A 24,732-nucleotide genomic window follows, 5' to 3' on the forward strand; every position below is an offset into this window, starting at 1 on the left:
CCTTATCACATCCGCTTCCCATCTGTGCAACAATTCCAGACCAGGGCACCATTGTCTTTCACATGGACCCCAGCGGGATTCCAGGCACCCAGTCCCATCCCTGCCCATCCATCTCCACAATGCACCACAGTATTCTTTTTAAACCAGCAAAGTTGATCAGACCACTCCTGCCCCATCTTGGATGCAACTATGTCCCTTGATCTTGGATGTAACGTACAATCGCTCACTTAGCTTATGAGTGCCCTCTTCATGCACTGGCTCACCCCGGCTTCCAGCTCAGCTTCTGCCCTCCCCTCCTTCACTCTGCACCCCAACCACACCTGCTTCCTTCTCTCTTCTCCACTGCAGCCTTTACTCTGGCAGATCCTGCGCATGGAAATGCCGTTGTCTGCCTGCACCACTTCTTACTTCCCTTTATTTAGTCTGCAACCCTCCTATTAAAGATCAGTTACCCCAGAGAAATCTTCCCCGACTCCTCCCTCAAAGCCCCAGGCTAGGTTAGGTCCTTCAGTTTACTCTCCACCCCAAATGCAAATGAATATTTAATTAGTATCTAAGGCTTGAGGGCTGTGCCTGGTCTGGTACACCAGATCCCAACAGCTCAGTGCTTGAGACACAGGGGGTACCCATGGTCTATCTGCGGAATAGGTGGTGTGCTGGGTCGTGAGGCTGGAAAGCAGACTCAGGACAAAATGGGGGAAGGTCCTGTAAAGCCAGTAAGTCCTTAAAACTTTCTTCTGTAGACAGTCAGGAATGTAGACTTGCTGTCAACACTACTGGCCTCCATCACTAATCTCAGCACCAACCAGAACGGCTGACTCGACTTCATCAGAGGAAGCACAAAGAAACTCTAGGTCCGCTTTCTACCACCCTGCTTCCAGCTGAGTGAGCAGACCTGACAGCAGCAGGCTCTGCGTCACCACCTGGGAGGCCTTCCACCTGACTTGCCTCCTTAGAAACTTGGGTCTGCCCACCTACTCGCCGCAGTGAGCAGTTCTGGGGGGCCCTGAGTGACGAACACACGACATTAACCCCCACTTTACATGGGCTCCTATTTCCACATCTATTCTCTAACTTGTGACCCTAAATTTACCCTATTTTGAAACAGGACATTCCGTTCCCTCTTAAAGCAAGTTCCTTCCTATCCACTCCTTCCCATTTCCCCCATGGCAGTCATTTTGCTCCTGGTTATTAGCATCAGGAGATTCAGACCTCGGCTCCCCACCTCCCCTGCTCTGGCCCCTGGGAATGCATTTCTCTGCTCAGACTGGACCTCATGGTCAGCCACTCCATAAATGCTCTTGATCCTCATCTATCTCTGTGGAGCCTTAATCAACTCCAACTGTACGAACTGATGGTTTTGCTGAGACTCAGGGATGCCAAGATGACCTCCTTAAAACTCCTTTTTTTTTTAATGTTAAACACTTCTTGTAAAAAAAAAATTTTTTTTTACATTTATTTGATTATTTTTGAGAGACAGAGCACAAACAGGGGATGGGCAGAGAGAGACGGAGACACAGAATCCGAAGCAGGCTCCAGGCTCTGAGCTGTCAGCACAAAGCCCGACGTGGGGCTGGAACTCACAAACCGCAAGATCAGGACCTGAGCCGAAGTCGGATGCTCAACCAATTGAGCCACCCAGGCACCCCAAAACTCCTTCTCTTTAAGTCATGTCACTTTTTACATGCTGCTACCTGGATGAACCTCAAAAACATTATGCTAAATCGAAGAGGCCAGATACAAAAAGTCACATTTTTTAAAGGGTTTTTTGTTTTTGTTTTGTTTTGTTTTGAGAGAGAGCATGCATGACTGAGAGCACACAAGCAGAGAAGGGGCAGAGGGAGATGGAGGGAGAGAATCCTAAGCAGGCTCCATGCCAAGTGCAGTGCCCAACATGGGGCTCGATGTCACAATCGTTAAGATTTTGCCCCAAGCCAAGAGTCGGATGCTTAACTGATTGAGCCACCCACAAAAGGTTACATATTGTAGGATTCTACTTAAATATGCAGAACAGGCAAATCCAGAAAGATAAAAAGATAAGCAGTTGATCAGAGGCTGCAGGGCGGGGAGAACAGAGTGACCACTATTGGGCACAGGGTCTCCTTTGGGGGTGGATAACAATGTTCTGAAATCAGAAGTGATGGAGCATAGGAGCGCCTGGGTGGCTCAGTCAGTTAAGCTTCTGACTTTGGCTCAAGTCATGATCTCGCAGATCATGAATTTGAGCCCTGCATCAGGCTCTGTGCTGACAGCTCAGAGCCTGCAGCCTGCCTTGCATTCTGTGTCTCCCTCTCTATCTGTCCCTCCCCTGCTCCCACTCTGTCTCTCTTCTTCAAAAATAAACATTAAAAAAAAATTAGAAAAAAAAGTGATGGAGCACAACATTGTGGTTCAACTAAACACCACTGAATTGTCCACTTTAAAATGGTTAATATGTGAATTTCAAAAACATTCAAATACTTAAAAAAAAATCATTCTTTACCTTCAAATTCATAAAGAGTGGCTCTCCTTCCTCCTACTTGCAATCTGGATCCTTTCCTGCCTCTTTCAAGAATTTATTCAACTCTCATTTTTTTTCATGTTTATTTATTTTGAAAGAGAAAGAGTGAGAGTGCGTGAGGGGCAGAGAGACAGGGAGACAGAATACCAAGCGGGCTCTGTGCTGTCAGCACAAGAGCGTGATGCAGGGCTTGATCCCACGAACCGAGATCATGATTTGAGCCGAAATCAACAGTTGGACGTTTAACCGAATGAGCCACCCAGGTGCCCCAACTTTCATTTCCTTTTACCTTTAAATTCCCTTTTTCTGCTGACAGATCTGTTCAAGCCTTCCCAGCCTAAAAATCCTTCCCTTAACTTTGTTTTCCCCTTAAATCTCATCTAGATGCATCTCAACACCTCATAAAAAGCAGCCAACATCAACAGCCTCCATTTCTTCAGCTCCAATACTCCCTCTAGTTCCCTCTCCAGTGATAAGGCAGTCTACAGATAGTGAAACTTAACTGCTCTAAAATTGGTAAGATACACAAAAAGGGTTGTAAAAATGAATAGATGAGCCTGTAAGAAACTGAGGTCAGGAATGAGCCAGGCATGAGTCATTAAAAAGAAACATCCAGACATCCCTGGAGCTGCACTGCCCAATAAGAGGGACAGAAGCCCCATGCGGCTGAATGTAAATTAATTAAGGGAAAAACTCAGTTCCTCAGTTGCCCTAGCGATATTTCAAGTGCTCAATAACTACCTGTGGCTATTAGTGACTATTACATTGGTCAGTGCAAAATATATCCCTTAGAAAATCTTGGTATATAGAAATAGTGCAGCTCAATATGCACCCGATGTAGACAACATAGAACTGGAGAAGATAAACATTTTGAAAGAATCCGCTAGAGTAAAATAAAGGAGAGGCACATGTAGGGTTTACTAGTCCCCAAACTAGACCTCTACATGATCAGACATTACACAAAAAAGGCTAGAGAAACCTTTAACACACGAAATTATTAAGGTTAAATGGGTAAACAGAACAAGATGGAGAAGTGGGACATGATGCAGCAATTTTTTATTAAAGCAAAAGCACTGTCCAAAATCAACAGTTAACAACAAGAACAAAAAGTAGTATCAAATAGGCATGAACAAAAAAGAAACCACCTATTTTAAAAACTATTCCAAAAGACAGCCAACCCAAAAGCCCAAATACTATAATGCATAAATAGCAAACAGGATAAATAAAAAAATAAAATGAACATCTACAAAGCTCTATTTATGCTCTTGAGACCTTAATCTCTTTTTCTTTTTTAAGCATTATTTATTTTTGAAAGACAGAATGCAAGCAGGGGAGGGGCAGAGAGGGAGGGGAGGGGACAGAGGATCTGAAACAGGCTCCAGGCTCCGTGCTGACAGCAGCGAGCCTGACGTGGAGACTGAGCTCACAAACCACGAGATCAAGACCTGAGCCAAAGTCGCATGCTCACCCAGGTGCCCCAAGACTATAATCCTGGAATTTACCCCTTTCTACTTTGGATTTAAAAAAACTGACTAATACAGTGTTTCATGAGCATCCACACAGTGACCAATACTGTTAGAGGACATGGATTTACTTTTAAATATTATCCTAAATAGGGTACCCCACACATTTATTTGATAAAATGACCAAAACGAGTCTACCTAATGATGTTCAAATATGAAGATGACATTTAGAGATCCTGTGGCATAAATCAAGAAATTTACTCAGGCAGAGAGAAACAGGAGGTAATCGGTGCTGAAATAAGGGAAAAAAAAAATGTTTTCATAGCAAAGTAGAAAAGTAGTCCTTATTTAAAAATAAAATAGCCTCGGGGCGCCTGGGTGGCGCAGTCGGTTAAGCGTCCGACTTCAGCCAGGTCACGATCTCACGGTCCGTGAGTTCGAGCCCCGCGTCGGGCTCTGGCCTGATGGCTCAGAGCCTGGAGCCTGTTTCCGATTCTGTGTCTCCCTCTCTCTCTGCCCCTCCCCCGTTCATGCTCTGTCTCTCTCTGTCCCAAAAATAAATAAACGTTGAAAAAAAAAAAATAAAAAATAAAAAAAATAAAATAGCCTGGGTGGCTCGGTTGAACATTCGACTCTTGATTTTGGCTCAGGTCATGATCCCAGGGCCGTGGGATGAGCCCTGTGTTGGGCTCCACGCAGAGCATAGAGCCTGCTTAAGATTCTCTCTCTTTCTCTCTCTCTTCCAGCCCCCCAGCCTCTCTCTCCCACTTGTGTGCTAAAAAATTTAAAATAAAATAAATAGGATCTGATTAGAACAGAGGTTCTCAAAGTATAGCACAGATACCACTAAGGGTCCTTGGGCCCTTTTTTTGGGTTCCACAGGACCAAAACTATTTGTGTTACATTACCAAGAGATTACTTGCTTAATCTCATCTCTCGCATCATTGTAAAGTGTCTCAGAGACTGCATGATGTATGATAGCTCAAAACACTGAATGTAGAAGCAGATAAAAGAACCCAGCTCTCTTTCCTTAAGCCAGATATGTAATATGTTGGCAAAAATGTCAAAACAATGCCTGTTTGCACTAATTTTCTTGTTTTGGAAAATATATTTTTCATGAAAATATAGTTTTTTTAGGTTTTCATGTAATGGGCTCATTATTTTTAGATGTATTATTCAAATCGTTACTTAAAATCAACCTAAGAATAATTTCGGATAGAGTAAATAGTAAAATATAACCCACATAAACAACATCTCTGACTTCTCAATACTTTTTAAAAGTGTAGGTCCTGGGGCGCCTGGGTGGCTTGGTCGGTTGAGTGTCCGACTTTGGCTCAGTTCATGATCTCACGGCCCGTGAGTTCGAGCCCCGCGTCGGGCTCTGTGCTGACCGCTCAGAGCCTGCAGCCTGTTTCAGATTCTGTGTCTTCCTCTCTCTCTGCCCCTCCCCTGTTCATGCTCTGTCTCAAAAATAAATAAACGTTGAAAAAAAAAAAATTAAAAGTGTAGGTCCTAAGACCAAAAGTTTGAGAGCTAATGTATTAAGAATTGCATACAGAATCTTTCCTTCTCTATAAGGTTTTATTTCTAAAAATATATTATAAATTTATATAAATTTATATTATAAATTTAGCAGCAAATATCCCAAATACACTTCAAAAAGATTTTGTCTTTATACTTTAGTAGGGGTTAAATTTAACTTAGGAGTACAAAGTTTAAGAAGTCATTATACAGTCGGTTGAGTGTCTGACTTCAGCTCAGGTCATGATCTCATGGTTCGTGGGTTCGAGCCCCACATCGGGCTCTGTGCTGACAACTCAGAGCCTGGAGCCCGTTCTGTGTCTCCCTCTCTCTGCCTCTCCTCTGCTCATGCTTTGTCTCTCAATGAATAAACATAAAAAAATTTTTTTTTAAATGTAGTCATTGTGAAAGGAGGCTAACAATAATGAATAAACCTTATAATAAACAGATTTTAAAGTACTCCATGAGATAATTAAATTCTTACTGGTTCTCCACCAGCTCATCACATTATACATAATATGGTACGCTGAGACACCCAACACAAACAGGATGAGCTGATTTTCACGTTACTATGTGGACATAAAAACTCTGAAAGTTCCTTTAGTCAAAGCGTGATACTAACTTCCCTTTCAAATGAGGATACTCCTTGTGGAAACTCTAACCAAAAACTAAAATTTTAAGTCATAAATTGCGAGAGATCCAAATTTGCTGTGGCTAAATCACATCAGACAGTTCTGCAAACAGAGTATGTGCACTCATCAACCACTATATAAAAAGCTGATGTCTTTATACATTTTTATAAAAAGAGAAAATGCTAGCTTAGAAAGTCAAAAATTCATTTTCCTGACTTCGATTTGCCACAGCCAAACACCTTTTACAAAAACACTTTCCTTTTGTCTGCTGTCACCTCAGTTGTCCAATTTTCACCAGGTCCCAGGTTTCTTTGACTCATTTAGCAATTCAGTTCAAGCCACCAAGTAGGAGGCTTTTCAAAACTTCAAAATGCCGCCTCCTCAGACAGAAAGCTTCCCCCCCACGGGCTGTGGCACGGCCACGATCTACTGGCGGCATCACTGGCTGGCCTGTGGGCTCACCTCCTTTCTTCCTCTAAATGGGGTGTCAGGTGCAGGCACGGCCCTGGTATTGTACAGGAATATAATTACCAGAAGCAAAGCAGAGTCCCAGCCGAAGGAAGAAAAAGCAGGTCAGCACAGAGAGACAGAGAATGAATATGACTGAAAGAAGGGGAAAATTACATGACACTCCCTTCTCCTCTAAAATAAGAATCTGAGAGTGACATTTCACCTCTCCAAGCATGACTTCCACTGTTTGAAGCATATTTATTTGAAAAGAGCAGTGACAATGAGAGAACAAATCTTGTGTGAAGCTTAACACTTACTTGGGAGTACATTACATACTCCCATCTGTTATGAAGACTCCATCATGCTTTTCAACTAGAGCTCAGAGCATTCACCTTCAGGTCATAGCCACAGAGCAGTCATTTGTAGGTTTCTCTCTACAAAATGTTATCTCTAGTTGCTTTCTTAGTTTGGAAAATGTTACAGAGAAAGGCCTATAAGCCAAGCAGACTGTTTCATTAGGGGAAACAAGAATTCAATTCAAGGGGGAGAAAAGCCACACGACCTTGTTTACAGTGGAGAGTATAGTTGAACTGTTAAAGCACGCAGCACAGGATCAACATTTCCTCCTCCCTCACCTCCTTCTCAACAGGGCTGCAAACTGTGGTGCACTTGGTGCCTACTCTCCAGATGTTTCGGGAGCTCTGTCTTACAGAGATACTGATTAATGTAAATGACAACCCACGATTTAGCATGCATAAATCTTAATCGAATCAAAGGGCAGAAAGAACAGAAAGTTTAGTTGGTCAATGAATGAGATCTCTTGTTTCAATCTTACTTCCTTTTCTGGAGAATGAAGTAGAAGTATCTCATTGAAATCAAAGTGATTTCACGTGTGGCTTATGGAAGTCATTATTAGTCATACCTCCTATCTTTATAGGCTTAAAAAAACTTAAGTTGTATTCAGCACAGTCTTCATTGAAACATCTTTCTTCTCTCTTTTAAGCTTCGATTACATGGTGCAAATGCCACCAAGTGGAAGGACACTGATGAAACAGATAAAACAGCAATGACAGACAGGTCAGAAGGCAATGTGATACACAGAAAAAAATTTTGTAATCTCAACACATTCTACATAGTTGCCATGAGATGGTTTCTCTCCCATTTCTCAGAAATAGGCTGTAATTTCAATCATTACAACCAAGCACTTTATGAAGAAACAAGAAATTTGGAAACCATAACTTTCCAGATGTAACCACATCTAAACTAAGTGTACATATAGTTCAACAGCAAATTGATACTTATTTTTATTTGGCTTATTTAAATGTATTGGTCATTTACTTAGTATTACCTTAACTGTATTTATTAAAAAATTTCAGGGTATAAGGAATTCGAATGGCAGCAAAAATAATTTGGTAGAATACTAGGAAAAACTCCTTAATTTTAAGGAATATAATGTAACTGGATTTTTAAAAAAGGGTTGCCAAGTCTCTATACTGGAGAAATTTCAAGAAACAGTACAGATAAAAATCACAACCAATGATGCCCATTCCTACATCCCAATCCCAGACATCAAGGGCCAGTTTGCCTCTGATCTCTCTCCACCTACACATGTGTGGTGCTCCTGAACTTCAGAGTCAGTAAGCCAGAAACTGAATTCATTATACTTGTATAACCTTCTCTTCCGATTCCCCTATTTCTGTTACTAGCCCCAGAACCTTCCCCAGAGTCCAGCCCCCAAAGTATGCTCCATTCCTCGCCTGCCCTGGATACCGGGCCACCAGGGCTTCGGGTCCGAGTCCTGTAAAGGTTCTGCAGTTTCACCCACCCACATCCCCACCCTTTCCCCCTCCAGTCTCACCCCATCACCTCTCTACCAGAACAGTTTTCTACTCGGCCCCCAGAACCTCCTCCTTGCCAATCCCTGTTACAAGTCAATCTGTCCCATTGATCTTTCTTAAAGCACAGTTCTCATTCACTAGGTAAACAAATACCGACCACTGTTTTAGTTTTCTATGGCTACTGTAACACACTGCCACAAAGTAAGCAGCTTCAAACAACACAATTTTGGGGCACCTGGGTGGCTCAGTCGGTTAAGCGTCCGACTTCAGCTCAGGTCATGATCTTGTGGTCCGTGAGTTCGAGCCCCGTGTTGGGCTCTGGGCTGATGGCTCAGAGCCTGGTGCCTGCTTCCAATTCTGTGTCTCCCTCTCTCTGCTCCTCCCTGACTCATGCTCTTTCTCTGTCTGTCTGTCTCTCTCTGTCTCAAAAATAAATAAATGTTAAAAAAAATTAAAAAAAAAAACCACAATTTTTCTCTTACATTTCAGGAGATCAGAAGTCCCAAATGAGTCTCAATAGACTAAAATCAGAGGTGGCAGGAGGGCTGCACTCTTTTCTGAAGCCTCTATAGGAGAATCCTCTTCCTACCTGCATTTCTTGGTTCCCAGTCCTTACATCCACCTTCAAAGCAAGCAACACTGGGCCAAGTCTCCCTGTGCTGCCACTGGTCTGGTTCTCTCCTGCCTCCTTCTTCCACATTTTAGGACACTTGTGATTACACTGAGCTCACCTGGATAATCCGGGCTGGTTTCCCCATTTCAGTGAGCTGATCAACAATCTTAATTCCATCTGCAACCTTAATTGTCCTTTGCCTGTAACCTAACATATTCACAGGTGCTGGGACTTAGGACGCAGCCATCTTCGGGTGGCCGCTGTTCAGCTGACCGCAACCACCCGCAAAAGCACCGAGACAGGCAAAAGTTAAACAAAATGCAGACGCTGCTGTCAAGATGACATTAAGTCCTCTGATACTAAGTGTTAACTGGCTCCCTGTTGCTTAAGGAATGAAGTCTAATCCACTTAGTCTTATATTAAAGGCTTCCACGATTTCAAAATACTTCTGCAGCATTATCTTCTACTACTTCCTTGAAGTTTTCTAGAGCTGTACTCACACTGCAGAACCCAGGAGCACCAAACACAGCTGAGCTCCACACCCAGGCTCAGGTAATCTGCTTTATCCAGAGGCCCCTGTCCATTCTCCTGTGCACATTATTCTCATCTCTTAAGGCCCAGCTCCAGAATGGCTTAGCTTCTCTTTAACTCTGCCTTCTCTGAATGCCCACAATGCCCTGTTCTGCCAAACTGGCATATCAAGCAGTGACCTAAGGGAATGAGTTTAGGCAGAGAAAGTTTCCAGGTGCTGCTCCACAGCTAGCTGGGTGACCCTGAGCAAGCTATTTAAATGCTTAACCCTGCTTTCATCATCTCTCAAGTGAAAAAGCAGACCATGGTTATTTCTAAATTCTTTCCCAGTTCTTAAACTCCATGAAACTGATAGGAGTTGTATCCATCCACTTCTCTCTATCCCCAAAGCCACTGTTCTGGTAATGCCCTCCCTCCTGATGGATCATCTCTGCCTCAAGGCTTATTCTGCTCCCCACCCCCAAAAGACATCTTTCTAGGTTATTCACCTCCTCACTACCGGTTAAAAGTTTTCAGAAAAATGTCCAAACTCCTCAGTGTGGTTCCCAGGGCTCACGTGATCAGGCCTCTGCTTCCTCCTCTGGTTTTCCTTACTGATTTTTTCAGTTCCTCACATGTTCCTCCCTTCCCTAGCCACCTGCCCCTCTCTCTTCAGAGCCTTTGCTAGAATATTTGGCCTATTTCCTCTTTCCATCAGACAGATTCCTGCTTCTCCAGGCAAGCTTTCCTGATCCCGTATTAATTAGGTGTCCTTCCTGTTTGTTCTCATTCACATGAAGTCACATAGTCCCCATCACTGCAGTACTCGTATCTGTTCATCTGTATCTTCTCCTGAATCTAAATTTCACATGGGCAGGACTGTCAATCTCATCCACCACCTGTGGTACAGACTGAGCGTTATTGCCTAATTTCTGTATATAGAGTAGCAGACTTCTGGCTGCCTATGGCCAGGATCAAATGAGACTTTGCCAGCTTCACGTGGCCACATGCTGAAGTTCTGGCCAAGGAAACAAGCAAAATTATCCAGGGGCAGTTTCTGGGAACTTCTCCTAAAAGAAGGCACAATACAAATCAAAACCACACCGAGATACCACCTCACACCGGTCAGAGTTGCTAAAATTAACAACTCAAGAAACAACAGATGCTCGCAAGGATGTGGAGAAATGGGAACCCTCTTGCACTGTTGGTGGGAATGCAAACTGCTGCAGCCGCTCTGGAAAACAGTGTGGAGGTTCCTCAAAAAATTAAAAAGAGAATTACCATATGATCCAGCAATAGCACTACTAGGAATTTATCCAAGGGATACAGGAGTGTTGATTCAAGGGGCACGTGTACTCCAATGTTTATAGCAGCACTTTCAACAACAGCCAAATTATGGAAAGAGCCTAATTGTCCATCAACTGACGAATGGATAAAGAAGATGTGGTTCATATATACAATGGAATACTACTTGGCAATGAGAAAGAATGAAATCTGGCCATTTGCAGCAACATGGATGAAACTGGAGGGTATTATGCTAAGTGAAATAAGTCAGGCAGAGAAAGACAGACATCATATGTTTTCACGGATATGTGGATCTTAAGAAACTTAACAGAAGACCATGGGGGAAGGGAAGGGGAAAAAATACAGAGAGGGAGGGATGCAAACCATAAGAGACTCTTAAATACAGAGAACAAACTGAGGGTTGATTGGAGGGGGCGGGGGGGGGGGATGGGTGATGGGCATTGAGGAGGGCACTTGTTGGGATGAGCACTGGATGTTGTATGTTAGCGATGAATCATGGGAATCTACCCCTGAAACCAAGGGCACACTGTATGTTAGCCAACTTGACAATAAGTTATATTAAAAAATAATAATAAAATAAAAGAAGGCCTGGATGACCCCTGTGTCCCTTCTTTGGTCTCTTCCTTCATCCTGCTAGTTGGAAGACAGGGATCACAACCTAGGCCTGATGCACAGTAAGCTAGAAGTGAGTCTATGGAAGGTTAAACCAGCCCTGGACTGCCTCAGCAACCTTTTATGGGAGATAATGAATTTCTATTTTATTTTAAGATCCCACTGTTGACTCCACTATTATTTTGGAAGCTTCATCACTTACAGCCAAACCTTACTGCAAAAAAAAAAAAAAAAAGGGCATATCTGCAATACCAGTAATTATGTTGACTCAAGTACATACTTCACCTCTTCTCCTGAACTACAATCTCTTTGCCAGTGGGTGTATGGTCATGTGTTACTACAGGATTTACGGTCCTTAGCAGAGGGAAGCACACAAAAATCCTCAATGGGGAGTGTGAATGATCAATGAACTAACGGCCATGGGGCTACTAACACAGATAGGCTCTGTCCAACTTATATGGTCTACTTCAACCTCAGATCGATGTTGTGGCCCACCAAAACAAGGTTAGAAAAGTATGTCAGTCTCCATCATTATTTTCTCATGGAATAGCCAGGTGCCTAAGACACCAGAATTTACTATTCCTTCCTTGGGCGCAGTGCCACTGGAGTGGTATATCACTGTCATGCTCTACTTGAATGCTTAACAAGGTTAATATGCAAATAAACAAAGCTCTTTAAAATAATAGCATGTGTCACCTTTGCTCCTGGGTGAGTGGATATTTAGCAATTTGTATGGCCTGAGGTTATTGCTGCTTTACTCCCACAGCTTAGAGTGGGAGGATGGAAACATTACAGGCAGGGAAGCCCATCCTTCAGAGTCTCCTGCCCAGGTGGGCTCCTCATTCATGAATTATGTATTCTCAGGCTACCCAGGTACACTCATCTTCACACAGCCATTAGCACAGATTACTGTGCTGTACTGTACTGAATTGATCCTTGAAAGCTACATCTTTAGAGACTCATTCGTGCAAATAATTTCTAGACAGCTACCACATAGCTGATGGCATATAGGTACCGAGGACACAGAGATAAACATGCCAGACACTGAGCAAAAAGAAAAGCAAAGCACTAGTTATTCTTACTTTAAGAATGAGGAAACTGAGGCACATGAAGGTTGGTATCAGAACCAAGAACATTTGATTCCATCAAAAGGATCAAAAGCTCTATGCTGTGAGGATTTGAAGAATTCATGAAAAACAGGGCTTTTTTTTTGCCATTAAATTTACTTTGCTCTTGTGTTCGTTTTTTTGGTGGGGAGCAATCGATGAGGAGGCATCCAAATACAGCCTATGTGGAGTAGAAATGGGACATTTGTTCTATTTTTTCTTTTATTTAAATTTTTTTGAAGTTTATTTATTTTGGGAGAGAGAGAGGAAGAGAAAGAGAATCCTGAGCCAGGCTCCACACTGCCAGCACAGAGCCCAATGTGGGGCTTGAACCCACGAACTGTGAGATCATGACCTGAGTTGAAAACAAGAGTCAGACGCTTAACCAAATGAGCCACCCAGACACCCCTAGACCAGGCACATTTGGAGAAATGAAGTCTGTGGTGTGTACAGAGTGAGAAGTGCAGGCAGGAAAGTGGCAGGAAATGAAGCTGGATGAAGGATGGCCCAGAAGAGGGGGAAAATGAAATTTTTAGGATGAAGTGAAATGATCCTATTAATGTGTCAGGAGACCACTGTGGCAACAGAGTAGGAACCGGACCACAGGGAAGACCAGAAGGAGCCAGGGAGAAACTGTAGTTGTTCAGTTATCCAAAAACTCACGCGCTGCAAGGGTTGGGCCCTAGGAGGGAAAGGGGCCGTGGAGAGGGACAGAGAGGAGCCTGAATGGACAACACTTGGTGACTGACAGCTGGAGTAGAAGGAAGGACATCGCTGATGAGAGAGAAGGACTCAAACACTGCAGCCAGCTTGAAGGCTTGGGCAAACTGGTAGATGGTAGTGCTCTTCACCATGCTGGCCAACAGGACAGAGCAGTTAGTAGGACATCTAGGTGAAAACTAGCTGATGAGAGGTTCAGTCTGCAGCCCAGACGGGGATTAGAAATAAAATGGACAGTGGGTGGATACTCAAGTCTATGGACAAGGAGAACACCCACCGAGATCGGTCTTCCAATGATACTTTGCAACTACTCACCTAAATCTTGAATTTGGGGAAGTCCTTTAACATATGCCAGTCCAGTTTCTCAAAGATGATGAACTGAAGCATGAGGCTCTATCTCTATCAATGCTCAGTGAGAAGCACCTATCTCACGGCACGCTGCAGTCACAGCCGTCTTCCTTTGGGGTCACTGAGCCTATTCCAGACCTACCACTCCTTGCCAAGTCAACAAAAAGGAGCTGCTCTGGGGCGCCTGGGTGGCGCAGTCGGTTAAGCGTCCGACTTCAGCCAGGTCACGATCTCGCGGTCCGTGAGTTCGAGCCCCATGTCAGGCTCTGGGCTGATGGCTCAGAGCCTGGAGCCTGTTTCCGATTCTGTGTCTCCCTCTCTCTCTGCCCCTCCCCCGTTCATGCTCTGTCTCTCTCTGTCCCAAAAATAAATAAACGTTGAAAAAAAAAATTAAAAAAAAAAAAAAAAAAGGAGCTGCTCTGAAGAGGAAGTGAGTGCAGTATTTAAGGGGTTCATCTGGAGAAGCTCCAACCTGCTTCACAGAGCAACCACCGTCTCCTCTACAAGCATGATTCAAGAAAATCAATGGCCAAAGCAGATCATGGCCATCAAGACCTTCTGCATGCCTCTAATGGTTGCTTTAAAGACTAAGCTTAAAGAGGCTGAGAAATGCTTCATATTCCTAAACGTCTGAGACTGCCAATTGCAAATAACTGGGAGACAAGGGGGCCTTTAAGCAACATTTTCTGCCACGAGCAACTACTTATAATTCTTATCTGATTGCAGTCTCTTAAGTGATGTGATTACTTGAATATTCAAAATAAATTATCATGTTCTTCAAGCTAATTTGTACAAATACACAAAGGCAGCATCACAGCCTCAGCTGAAATTAAAAGAGGGTGGAAAAACATAATTAACAAAGATAAGTTATGCAACCCCCAAGAGAAAAGGTCTTGAAAGATTTAAATTCAAACCTGTGTAACATACATAAGGCATGTGACATGAGAACACATTTCTTTGTTTAAACTGAATCTAAACACCCACATTTTACAAAGGTTATTGGGTAAGGAGGTGAATGGGGAGAAGCAGAGTTAAAATGTTTTTAAAAAAAAACAGCTTGCTGCAATGTGGCACTTTAAAAAGCAAATACAATCTAGTAATCATTTATTCATCTCTTCTAAAGAATGTCTCCAAAGTCAACAGTTATCACCTGGTCACATTTCATGTTACTATGTAGGCCACTCCGGGAATTTTGTGATTCTCTTATTTGAGGAACCGTGGTACTCATAATCATCATAATGTTGTCAGATCTACTGACCCAAACCCAGAAAGAAAATGAAGTTCTAAAAGAGTCTAATAATCCCAAGAGAACTAAGGATGGTGATAAACGTATCCATCTTGAGCCTGAACAGGTGGCCATTAACGGGGCCTGTGTTAGAATGACCTAGTAGATGTTTTCAAAATACACATGACTTACACCTCCGTCCAAGGGAAATCAGACAATCTGGAGACAGAGGCCCCCTAGAGGATTTGGGTGCCCTCCCCTCCCAGCTCACACCTCTCAGGTCTTATACACCTTGTAAATCAAACCCAGGTGGAACGAAGGCCAGGTAAGGAAACTGATGCTGGATGTCCTTGGCCAATCACACTGGTTCAGCCTACTGGCAACTGGGTTTTTGATCACTGATTTTTTTTTTTTTTTTACACCAAATAATTATAGAGCTCTTCTGTGATCTATGCTTCTGATTACACCCAAGAAGAGAATGCTTCAGTGCAGAATTTTGAAAAAAAGACTCAGAATAAACAAAAGGTTACTCTTTCAAGGACTAATCATAAGTATTATTCTTTTAGCTTTCTTTCTAAAAACTTTAGTTACTGTCAAAAGTCCTATATTGGTTATGCTGTTAACCTCTCAGAATGTAATGATGAAGAAACTCAACTTTGTTTCTTCTAGTTCTATGGGTAGAACTGCAAATGCAAAGATGACTACTTAGGGTCTAATAAGCATACAGCGTAGCAGGGTAGCTAAGGTGACTGCAGCTGGACTGCCTGGGTTCAAATCCTGGCTCTGCCAGCTACTGGCTGTGGAGCCTTGAACAAGTCACTTAACCTTTCTGTGCCTTAATTTTCTCATCTGTAAAATTGGAGTACCTACCTTGTGGGGTTTTGTGAAGCCAAAATAAATCAATGTATGTAGAGCACCTTAGAAAAGTGTCCAGTACACTTCTCCAAAGAAGACATCCAGATAGCAAACAGACACATGAAAAAATGCTCAACATCACTCATCATCAGGGAAATACAAATCAAAACCACAATGAGATTCCACCTCACACCTGCCAACAGGTGTCAGAATGGCTACCTTAACAACTCAGGCAACAACAGATGTTGGTGAGGATGCAGAGAAAGAGATCTCTTTTGCACTACTGGTGGGAATGCAAACTGGTGCAGCCACTCTGGAAAACATATGGAGGTTCTTCAAAAAATTAAAAATAGAATTTCCCTATGACCCCGCAATTGCACTACTAGGTATTTATCCAAAGGACACAGGTATGCTGTTTCGAAGGGGCACATGCACCCCAATGTTTATAGCAGCACTATCGACAATAGCCAAAGTATGGAAAGAGCCCAAATGTCCATTGACAGATGAGTGAATAAAGATGTGGTATATATGTACAATGGAGTATTACTTGGCAATCAAAAAGAATGAAATCTTGCCATTTGCAACTAAGTGGATGGAATTGGAGAGTATTATGCTAAGTGAAATTAGATAAAGACAAATATCATATGACTTCACTCGTATGAGGACTTTAAGATAGAAAACATGAACACAAGGGAAGGGAAGCAAATATAATATAAAAACAGGGAGAGAGAGAATAGAGGGTTGCTGGAGGGGTTGTGCGAGGGGGAATGGTCTAAATGGGCAAGTGGCATTAAGGAATCTACTCCTGAAATCATTGTTGCACCATATGCTAACTAACTTGGATGTAAATTAAACAATAAATAAATTTAAAAAAAAAAAAGAAGAAAAGTGTCGAATATATGCTATTGAGCAGCTACATTCAGTATATACAGAAGAGGTTCATTCTTTTTACAAGTTGCAAAGTATATTCCATTGGCCAGCTGTAATTTATTCTTCTGAAAGGCATTTATTGTATCTTTCAATCTTTTGTTATTATAAACAATGCTTCAATGGACATTCTGTACAATAGAGAGATCTTTTTACCATAATCATTAAATTCAGTCCCCTACTTAACTTTCATGTTTAACACTGATGGTTTCAACACCCTTCCAAAGTAGGCACCTGTATTATCACCTCCAAGTTCTACATGAGTCTCAAAGAGAGGAAATGACTTACCTACCATAGCCTACCCAATCCTAAGTGGCAGAGTTGGAACCCCATCCAGATGTGTGGCTGTTAACCTACAAGGCATCTTCTTCAATCTGCTTCCTACAGCTTTGCTTACTTAAAAAAAAATAGTTTCTCTTACAAATGCACCTCAGATCCACAGTAAATATCTACAAGTTCTGAAAAGAAGTAAAATTCAAATTTTCAGAGGTGCATATCAGCTCACAAATACAGCAGATGGAGGTGTCAACAACTTCTGTAAATATCAGTAATTTATTTCTTCTGCCAAAGGCCGAAGCAGAGGTACCCTGAACACTATCCCCTAAGGATGCACACCACACTGCCAAACTCCCAGAGAAGTAAATGAATATTATTGAATTTGGTATCATGAGAACTGTTCTTTGGGGAAAGAGAAATTCCTAACGATTACTCTGTGGTAGTATTTGCTATTCCAAGACAAGAGGAGAATAGATACTCTGGGGTTTAGCATTAACAGATTCAGTAGAGACCTGAATGGCCAATTCTCCAGCGTGGATTTAATTAGGTCTTTTTAGTATGGGCTTATAAAGATTTGTTCTGACTGGGTGAAACTGTGACAATGGGGATAGGAAAGGGCAAAGGGAGAACTTCACAGAGATGGAAACTTTAACCAGAATGTGCTAGCAGGAGGGTTCTAACCAAGTATTAGGATTATAGTTAGAAATCACAGGCGTTTCAAGAAAATGGTTATTTTCCTAACTAGAGAAAACATGACTGTACCAGGGCTAAAAATATTTTTTAAAAAAGAAAAGATTTCCTAAATCCCTGTCAGCAAAGACATCAAACAAAAGGTACAAAAGTCTAATTTAAGAAAGGTTACATACCACTTTACTTCAAATACAACTGGCAGGGGCTAGGGAGAAGGAAGGGTGGGAATTTAGTCTTTCTGAACATTCAGCAAGTACAAATAATTTATATCCAGGGACCATACAATTCTAAAAGGAAATACACATGAGACCAAAAAAAAAAAAAAAAAAAGTTCCCATTGAGAAAATATGCCAGCAGGAACCCAGTGGGAACCAAACAGTTTGGAAATGATAACATTTATGAGTTCAGATAGGGGTCGGGGATGTGTGTCAGGGGAAGGAGGGGTTCTATTACACAAACTCAAAATTAGGTCAGGTTATCTTCCTAAATATAATTCACTTTGCTAGGCCAGAACATGTCCAGTAGTTATGGTTAACAACTAACTTCCATCACTGATCCTGATGTTGCCTAAGACCTAAATGATTTCAACTTTCCCTCTCTATTCCTAGTCAAACAGAAACAAAGGGTTTGCTCTTGGCAAAAGTGAAAATAAAAAATTTTAGTTCTGAAAGGGACTTGGAAAGCACCTCAGTTTAATCTTTTAAAGAAAGAAACCAATACCCAGAGTTGATCTGCTCACGGTTGGTGGCAAATTAGGACAAGGAATCATGGCAGCCAGGTTCTATACAAGGATGAGGCACCCTACTTAAACTATGCCTTCCCATCTTCTCAAATTATTTCAGTTGTAATAAAGAAATATGCATATGTTTTACTACAATCCTGTATCATGAGGCAACACTGATTTTAATATCTGTCATATAAACTGAGGAAACTCAGCTGATGGATGGAGCCCAGAAGTCATGGTTCTTCTTCCTGGCTCTGCCAAGCAATCGGCTGCACAAGATTTACCAATACAGGATTTTCCTTCTCTCACCAATGACACTTGATTAAAAGTTGGGAGGCAGTAGGATAAAATGCAGAGAAGTACCTGCAGTGATCTTACGATGCCACTGATTATAAGCTGCATCTCTACCAATATATGTTAAAATACGAAAAACTGTCTGAAAACGGATGAAACATGGAAACACATACTTGTAGACGGGCAACAAAAAGAAGTGGCTGCAAAGACTGTGGGAAGAAGCAACCTGTCCAGATACGTGTCTGGGCCGTTTGGATATTACACCTGATTGCAAAGCTTCCTCCTTCTCTCTTTGTAACACCATGTTTCTTCTACCACCCAGTCTTACAAGTGTTCTTTGTCTTGTTGGCCCTCAAATCCAACTGGTCTCCAGGTCTCATAGATCTTAACCTAGAAATGATCTTGTACAATTGATTAGTGCTCTCCAGTCTGTGCTCATGGCTGTAGTTCCCGGTGGGGCTTTATTGTTCTCCTAGGCTACCTCTAACAGCTTCCCAACCCCTCTCTACATTCTTAGCCTCTGTCCAGGCCAATCCATCTTACACATTCTGATAAGAGTCATATTCCTGGAGTACAGCATTCATAACACTCAGTTCAAAAGCTTCAGTGTTACTGTTACCTCAGGAGAGAGGGCAGGCTAGGGGATCAAGATGATCTGGGCTGGAATGTTTTGTGACCTTGGCCAAGTATCTAAACTTCTCTGAGCCTCCATTTCTTTACCTGTAAATGGGGAATGCTCACAGTACCAATTAATAGTAACTGAGACAGGGACGCCTGGGTGGCTCAGTCAGTTAAACGTACAACTTTGGCTCAGGTCATGATCTCATGGTTCGTGGGTTGGAGCCCTGCATTAGGCTCTGTGCTGACAGCTTGGAGCCTGCTTTGAATTCTGTGTCTCCCTCTCTCTGCCCCTCCCCTGCTCACGCTCTGTCTCTCTCTCTCAAAAATAAACATTAAAAAAAGTTATTTAAATAAAAAAAAAATGAATAAACATTAAAAAAATTTTTTTAATAAAATAAAAAGTAGTAATTGCGATAAATCCATATAAAGTGTCCACTGCAGGGTTTGACACATAAGAGCTCAATAAAAGATAGCCATTATTATTATCATCAACAACTTGCCTTTCTAACTTTTTCTTCCACTTCAGCACTGTCAACTTCAGCCAGCTGGGCTGGGCTACTTGCTTTTTGCCCAATGATTCCACATTGTTCTCCAAACTCCTCCTCTCCTAGAATGCCTGTCTTCTCTCTCCAAATCAGTAAGATTCCTCTATGAAATGTAAGGCTACATTCAAATGTTGATTCAGTTCTTCTTACTTTAATCTATTCATCTCTTTAGAACTGGCATCCTTGGAGGCCTTTACAGTCCCCATAGTGGCTGACTTCCGCCATGTCCACACTGGCCCTTAGTGAAGGTATGGCAGCGGCCAAACAGGTGAGGTGGGATTTAAACCGACTTCTTCAGTTCTGAGATGGGGCCCCCAGGTTATCAGATTTCCATTGTTCTAGTTACTACTTCAAGTGACCAGGCCGAAGTTAATCACCTCAACGCCAAGGGCCCTCTTTGGAAGGTGGTGGGAAGTGAAGTTCCCATATGAGAATATGGTAACGGGGGTCCAGACTGTTGCTGGCAGTCATCTTGCAAAATCAGCCTGTGGACGTGACACCTAAAAGGACCACAGAGAAACTGATAGAAAGTTTTGCCCTCAGGACCTTTCAGGTGGTCATTTAAGCCCATCCGAGTTGGGTTTCCAGTTTCCTGTACTGAAAGCATCCTAACCAATCTTGCAGTGGTAGGCACTGATATGTCTCATGTGGATAGTTCTGCCACAGAAAGCTTACCCAGACACAGTTACACAAGTCTCCCAGAAATCTGCTTCTGAACCCTCTTCAGTCCAAGGTATAGATTCAGTATGGGTATGAAAGGATTAAAGTGTAAACTAATGCAGGAAGACCTTTGGAGTCAGAATGATGTCATTAAACTTTGTATATAAACCTCTCCCAACACACACACACACACACACACACACACACACACACACTACACATTCAATTAACTGACAAGCCAATGGATTTGTAAAAAGTGCATTAAGTAAGGAAAAAAAGGATGGGAACAGATTTCAGGTAGATCGGAAAGATGACAAACTGTTAATCTTGGGTTGACTACCTTAGGTTTTTAAATTACAGAGTAACAGGATTTCACAAATGGCACACAGCTGACTGAACAAATCCTGGCAGTACAAGGATAGAAGAAGGAGCAGTACGATACTGGAGACAGAGCTCTGTGAATTTGGAAAAGTCACTTGACATCTCTAGGACTCAGGTCTCAATTTTTTTTGTTGTTTTTTTAAAGTAGGCTTCATACCCTGCACGGAGTCCAATGTGGAGCTTGAACCCATGACCTGAGCTGAGTTCAAAAGTAGGGCACTTAACTGACTGAGCAACCCAGGGACCCCAGGTCTCAATTCATTAAAAAAAGGAGGCAGGGGATAAGGATGTTATAAGAATTATATATGGCAAACAACTATTAATTGAAAGGTGCTCACATCAGCAATACCTGAAACTGAACGCACACACAAAAAAGACATATTTATGGATAACTAATGGAAAGATCATCCCATCAGTAACAGAAGAGTTAGTAGCTCAGATGAGGAATTAAAAAACAACATTTCTTAGGGGAGAGGAAGAATGTGGCCAAATAAAAAAGTAAAACTGTCGCTCACACTCTATTATCTACTTGAGCACCAAAGTTATCCGAAACGAAGTTAACAGTTTTGCCTTGATTTGTATAATTCATGTTGGAAATAAGACGCCCAAGGACTGAGACTCACCTCTAGAAGCAAGAGGACAATCAATAACTATGCTGAGAGTAAAAGAAAAGGTAGTGAAAAAAAGATCCTTGCAATCCCCAAAATTAAGTTCTCTAACCAGGGAATAAAAAAAAAAAAAAAAAAAAAAAGAGGCTCTGCTGATCCAAGGGAATAACTTAGCTCATTTTCAAAAGTGACTTCATAGGCATACAGGAATAAGTGTAAAAAATCTAAAGTTTTGAATATTTTCCCATTTATTTAAAATTCTTGAGATTTGGGGCGCCTGGGTGGCGCAGTCGGTTAAGCGTCCGACTTCAGCCAGGTCACGATCTCGCGGTCCGTGAGTTCGAGCCCGGCGTCAGGCTCTGGGCTGATGGCTCGGAGCCTGGAGCCTGTTTCCGATTCTGTGTCTCCCTCTCTCTCTGCCCCTCCCCCGTTCATGCTCTGTCTCTCTCTGTCCCGAAAATAAATAAACGTTGAAAAAAATTTTTTTTAAATTCTTGAGATTTATTCTTGGCCACATCCTTTAAATCTCAGTTCCTCTTCCCCAAGAATAAGGAAGCATTTATTAAACCACTATTTGGTGGACCCCAAGACGGGCTTTCATTTGTATCCATCTCCTGAAATCCATAAAAATTCTGCATCAGAGGGGCGCCTGGGTGGCTCAGTCCGTTGGGCTTCGGACTTCAGCTCAGGTCATGATCTCACTGTCGGTGAGTTTGAGCCCCATGTCTGGCTCTGTGCTGGCAGCTCAGAGCCTAGAGCCTGCTTCAGATTCTGTGTCTCCCTCTCTCTTTGCCCCTCCCCCACTCACGCTCTGTCTCTATCAAAAAATGAATAAACGTTAAAAAAATTTTTTAAAAAGTTCTGCATCAGAAAACACCCACGTATACACAAGGAAACTGAGTCAAGGGAATGAGGTCAGCGTTTGAAGTTATGAGGTACTTTTCTTGAAAAATCTGACGAGTTTTAATACGCTTTCCACTTTCACTTTTCAGCAAAATTCTATATTCTGTAAAATTAGCCATCTGTAGCCATCAGTAACATTTTCCTTTTGTCTTCAGTTAGAAATGGAAAAGAAAATGCAAAAAGAGAGAACAATACAGGAAAAGCTCCTGGCAATGAGAAGTTACAACTTTGGGGGTAAGAACCTAAAAGGGACATGAGTTACATTTCTCTTTCAAGTGCGGGGCTTTCTGGGAGAATCCCAGGCAGCATCTGAGCTGACTAAAAAAGTGATTCACTTGTGTCCTAACCGAAGATGTAAAGTTAAAGTGTTTGTCCACAGCCATCGAATGCAAAACTCGCTACGTCGGTATCTGCAGATTCTGCACCAAATGTTGTTGGCTGAGACATGCAAGCAAAACAAGTGCAAACCAACAGGTTATCTACCTAAGTGGTTAGGGGAACCCGTTACAAAACCTAACAAGCAACATTAGCTCCACCGTACACCTCTAAAAAGCACTTCCTGCCAAGGGTCCGTTCTTAAAGAATTAAGGCTGCTCGCTCGCCGCAATTACCTCCTCGCCCGAACCTCCTGGTTTCCCAGCCCAGCTAATAAGTCAAGCACTGAATTCTTTCATACAGGACCCCTACCCCCACTCCAAAATTGGCCTAATACGCTCTCCAAATCTGCAATCAAGAAGCCGGGAAATGAGCTTAACTACAGTTGTGAGAAGAGGAAACCAACACCCTTAAAGTGCAAGAGCACGGAACGGTTGCAAGAGACAGATTAAAAGAACTCTTGCTCCAGGCACGACCTCCCCCACCCGGACGCAGGCGGGCAGACGCGGCAGAGAGGGGCAGGTCTTATTGGCGTGGAGACTGTACAACGGCACTTTTCCTTACAACCCCCAACAGCCGCGACCCTAAGGCTTCCCCGGCCCGGAGCCGCTCCCGCGCCGCGCGCCTCCCTCCTAGTCCGCCGCTCCCGCGCCCGGATTCCCCAAAGGGCCGCCCAGGTCGCCCTCGAGTCCCCGCCCCCCGCTTCCCCGTCGGCCTTATCCCTCCCGGAGTACCGCTGGGCTGCAGTTCTCTGGTTTTAATAAAACCCGAGTGGCCCCGGGCTAGCGGGCTTTCCTCCTGGAGGCAGAGGCGGGGAGAGGAAGGGAAAAAAGGAAAGGCCGAAGGGTCCCCTCACCGCCCTCCCTGAGCTCCGCGTGGGGCGAGGGCGGGAGCGCCCCGGCTCTCGGTGCCGACCCGCCCCGCGACCCCGCAGAGGCTCTCTGAACTCAGTCAGGTTTTGTTCTGCCCGAAGAAATCACTCGCTCTCCCAGACGGCGCTTCCCTGGACCTCCCATCCGCGAGTTCGTCCCGACAGGGCGGGCGGACCCGAGCTTACAGACCCATCCCTGCCGCCAGCGCTCAGGGCACAGCGTGCGGCCCCGCCGCTCCTGTCAGCGTGCAAATCCGCCCGCCTGCTGCTTCCTCCGCCGAACAGGTGAGACTGCGGCGCGGTGGGAACTCCCGAGACGCCCAGCTTCTCCCTGGCGGCCGGCGAGCCGCCTCGCGCCCGCCCGGAGCTCCCGCGCCCGCCGTCCGTGCCCGGGGAGCCGGGCTGGGGCCCGACAGGCTTCTCCGCCACGCGGGCGGAGCGCGAGCCGCGCGGGGGGCTGTAAATCGGCACTGGGTCTGGTCCTAACGGCGGTTCGCAGCCGTCGCGTCCCGGCCGCGCGCTCGCGCCGGTGTCATGGCCGAGCGGCGGCCCCAGGCGAAGTTTCCAGGAGCTGACGGCTTACCTCGTAGTCCGAGAGGGCAGCGGTAGCTTTGAGAGGCGGCGCGGCGGCCAGGAGCGCCCGCGACCAGCGGAGTGAAGGAAGATGTGGGAGGGAGGCACCGGTAGCGAGGAATCGCGGCGATGGGAAGAGGAAGGCGCCGGGTATCTACAATCAGAACGTGGGCTGACCGTGACGTCACAATGGCGCGGCCAGCCAATCGGGGCCCGAGGGATGAATCAAGCGCTATGATGTCATGCGGCCCTGGAGCCAATAGCGAGACAATAGAACTTTCGTGATTGTAAATTCCAGAACCCGTTGCAGTGGGGAGCCAAGGCCGGGGTTGGTGCCCTCGGGTTCACATGTGTCCTGGCAGTTTTATCCCTTTTCTTCCTAACAAGGCTGCGCGGAACGCAGAGCCTGCGCAATAGCTGCCGTGAAGTTCCTGATGCCCTGAACTCTGAATCTCTCCAAGCCAGGCAAGGCAAGGTTGAGTTGCCGCGTTTTGGACCGCAGAAGCCCACTCTCGGAGCCATCTCCTTTACAATTGTGGAAAGGGATCAGTTCTCCTCGGTTTTAGCTGAAAGGGTTAAATGCATA

At 43.8% G+C, this 24,732-nt stretch overlaps 1 protein-coding gene across 2 annotated transcripts in view; it reads right to left on the reverse strand.

Moving 5' to 3' along the window:
* Nucleotides 1-24,335, reverse strand: part of ELOVL5 (ELOVL fatty acid elongase 5) — a 76,076-nt gene extending 51,741 nt beyond the window's left edge. Inside the window, exons 1-2 of one of the 2 annotated variants that reach the window (XM_043591660.1) lie at nt 24,157-24,300; nt 7,489-7,609 (exon numbers count right to left, since the gene is read on the reverse strand). The gene's annotated coding sequence lies outside the window, so the exon portion shown is untranslated. Of the gene's footprint in view, nt 1-7,488; nt 7,610-24,156 lie in introns of both variants that reach the window. The other variant, XM_043591659.1, reaches the window with a different exon arrangement.
* Nucleotides 24,336-24,732: the final 397 nt, after the last annotated feature.

This window comes from Prionailurus bengalensis, chromosome B2 (genome assembly GCF_016509475.1).
Source record: "Prionailurus bengalensis isolate Pbe53 chromosome B2, Fcat_Pben_1.1_paternal_pri, whole genome shotgun sequence".
Lineage (NCBI taxonomy): Eukaryota > Metazoa > Chordata > Mammalia > Carnivora > Felidae > Prionailurus > Prionailurus bengalensis.